Below are 3535 nucleotides of genomic sequence, written 5' to 3' on the forward strand. Positions count from 1 at the left end.
CAGGAAAATCTTTAAAAATCTGTATATCTTCTAGTCTACCTGATGTTTCCGGTCCGTTTAATTCTATTACCGCCAAATATGCCTCACTCCCTTGTTGAATTAGTCGGTTTACCTGCACTGCTGAAATAAAAGGCAAACTTAAAGTCTTTCTTGCATCCTCAAACTCTAGTACCAAAGATCCCTCTTGTTCAAAACGAACTCTACCTCTCTTACAATCCAGATGAGCTCTATGACTTGATAACTAATCCATACCCAAAATCACATCATACCCCTTGATTGGTACCACTATCAGATCAATCATGGAAGTCATGTATATCAATCATGACCGATACGTCACGAATCATTCCTTTCGATTCCATTGCCTCTCCACTAGGAGTATGAACCAATATTCTACCACTATTAATATCAGGTGCAATCTCCATGTGATCTATGTGTGCGGGCGAAACAAAACTGTGTCGCCCCTGTATAAAAAAGGATGTGTGTTTCTTCATCTCCAGTACTCAATGTACCTATGATTACTGTTGTTTCTTTTTTATCTTGCTGCTCAGTTCCTAGTATATAGACTTGAGACTTCATCACTTGTCTCTTGGAAGCTAGTAGTTGTGGCGGGGGGGTTTGTTCATTCTTTTTTGGTGCTTCCCTTTCCAACTTAGGACAAACGCTTCTGTAGTGTAAAACCTTTTTACAACGGTAACAAGTGATGAGGAACAATATACGTTCGACTAAATGGTGATTTCCACAACATGAGTACATTGTAATCCCAACTACGTAAGGGTGCATAAGAGCCTTAACCTTACTCTTGTCATCATGGACTAGATGTTGGTCTCGATCTTATGTTTTGTTCTCTCATTTTGTTAAGTCATATCCATTATCTTTGGCATCGAATTTTTTTTTTTTTTTAAAAAAAAAGATCAAACTGCTTTGAGAGAAGAACGAAGTCCCTTTACAAGCTCTTTAATCTTTAAGGTCTCCGACTAAGACATCTCACCTCCATATCTAGACAACTCATTGAATTCCTTTACTTACTCCCTATTATACAATGTCCTCGTTGAAGGCTAATAAGTCTCATCGTCATCTCCTTTTATATTCCAATCCAGTAATACTTATTTCGGAAGAAATATCTCCCCTCCTTTAGGATTGGACTTCCTCGTCCATGACCATATGTCATCCTCATTCACATTATGGAAAAACTCTATTAGAATGGTTACATTAACCAGAATTAATTCCTTAACAAAAACTAATGGTTGTTTGAAGTCCCACGGAAAGACCAGGCTCTGATACCATCTGTAACGACCCAAAATCCGGTATTTCGGATATCGTTGAATCGTCACTTGGGTTATAAAAAAAATCTGATTTATTCTAAAATCAACCATCAAAATCCGACTTTACAGTGGAAGTCTAAAACAATGAATTTCAATAACTTAAGTCTGAATATTAATTTCATGAATAAATTGAATAAAGGAAATAGAAATTCTAAATCTTCGTCTTTCTGGCAAACTACCGAATCCAACCAAAATATTCTGCTTCACCTTTCACCTGTGGAGAAAAAGGAAGGGGTGATCTACGCGAATAGCTCAGTAAGGTTGCAAGACTATAAACCTCGCTTCCGTACCCACAATAGACAATCAAATAGAAAACAAATTCAATCAACATTCAACTCAAACAAAACTCAATCTATCGATTCACATTCTTCTCCTAACTTTTCTTTGTTTGATTCTTTAAAACGAGTCCAAACTCTAGAACCATTCAGTACCCCTCAGACTTAGCTTAAAACACTTTTATAAAACAAAACCAAAAAATATCTTTGTAACCCTCTACGAATCGCCGCCGTAGACGGGGTTACCAAAACACGACCAATAGTAATAACCTTCTACGGATCACCGCCGTAGTCGGGGTTACCACTCCACATGATCGTCGCCATGCTCGGATCGTTATGCCATCACGTACGGATCGCCGCCGTACCATGACCTCAAAACTCAACCAATAGTCACAACCCTCTACGGATCGCCGCCGTAGTCGGGGTTATAACTCCACATGGATCGCAGCCATGTCCGGGTTATTATCATACCATCACATACGGATCGCCGTCGTACCATGGTCTCAAAACTCACTTTAAAAATATTTTAGCATAGTCTGAGGTCGCATCACAGTCCTTAACTCAATTATTTACTTCTCCTATCTTTCCGAACATCATGCCAAAATTTAATTAGTATCCTCCGTTCAGCTCATTCTAACGATCCAATAAATCCATTAAAAAACGTCATCACATAACATGTACGCTACAAGCCATAATCACTCAACAGAAATTTATCAATCATCAATCATCATTCATTATTCATCAATTATCAATCGTCATCAATCATCAATCATCACTCATCAGTCATCAATCAACAATCAACATGCATAATAAATTCACAAGAAAATTTAAGGCGTCTATCCTAAAATCCTAACCGCATGATATCTGCATTCCCTATCATCATGTCTAAGCGAATAGAAGAAAGAGGAGTTCTGTCGAGTTCCCTCACCTTGGTCTAAACGATGAACTCTGAAAGATTCGCTCTAATCCTCGATCCCGGGTTCAATAACCTCGAGATTTTCTTCACCTATAATTAATTATCATATAATAAATTTAATCAACAAATTATTTTTCAAAAATATTTACTACCGAAAAAAAAACGTTAATCAAATGGTAAATCTTATGGTTAAACTGTTTTATTTTAAATCTTTCGAATATCTCCAAATACTTTGAATTTTAAAAAACGGATTTCGGATTTGAAATCACGGGATTGAAACGATTCAACCCATGTCACCGGAAAAATTTTCGGCGACAGTGGCCGGTGGCGGTGGCCGGCAGCGGTCATACATCCCGGAATCATCTAATTTTTCCGTATCTTATGTAAAATCACTCAAGGAATCCAAATCCGAAGTTATTTTGGTCTAAATCGAACTACAATTTCCTAAAACTTGATTTTTCTCCGATGTTTCCCGGTGATTTTTCCGGTGACGGTTCACTGTTTTCGGTGACGATACTACCCAAGAAAGATTCAGCTCGCCAAGAGCTTCCAAACCCCTCAAGTCTCGCCCAAAACCGAGCTTCCGTTCACCGGAAATCTACAAAGTTCATTGACAATGGAGGTGAAAGAAAAACGACGAAAGAGATAAGAAAGTAGCATGGAAACGAACCAACGATGATGGGGCGGTGGCAATAGGATGGCGGTCGGCGTTCAAAAGATGTCCAAGGACTCAAATCGGAGCAAAAATCTTGTTTGGGAGCTTTTTGGTTCGGCCATGGAAGGAGGAGAAGAAAGAAGAAGAAGAAACCCTAGCGAAATTGCAGTCCAGTCCTATATTTTCTGAAATTTACAAATTATGCCCAAACTTTTATTTCGTACTAAAAGGTCCTAACTGAAATAACAGATTTTTGCAGAACTTTTAATTTTATCACCTTACCCCCAATCTCTTATTTTTATTTTTATATATATATATTTTTAAATATTTCGTTCGTTATACGGTCTGTGCTAGACAGACCGTCCGG

General features: G+C 38.0%; 1 long non-coding RNA gene across 1 annotated transcript; it reads right to left on the reverse strand.

The window, feature by feature from the left end:
* Nucleotides 1-1485: 1485 nt before the first annotated feature.
* Nucleotides 1486-3265, reverse strand: LOC104823248. The gene is made up of 3 exons (XR_773323.2): nucleotides 3184-3265; nucleotides 2526-2603; nucleotides 1486-1536 (listed from the first exon to the last, which is right to left on the reverse strand). It is a non-coding gene; the product is annotated as an uncharacterized LOC104823248 (long non-coding RNA).
* Between the last annotated feature and the right edge of the window lie 270 nt (nucleotides 3266-3535).

This window comes from Tarenaya hassleriana, unplaced genomic scaffold (assembly GCF_000463585.1).
Source record: "Tarenaya hassleriana unplaced genomic scaffold, ASM46358v1 Cleome1, whole genome shotgun sequence".
In the NCBI taxonomy this organism is placed as follows: domain Eukaryota; kingdom Viridiplantae; phylum Streptophyta; class Magnoliopsida; order Brassicales; family Cleomaceae; genus Tarenaya; species Tarenaya hassleriana.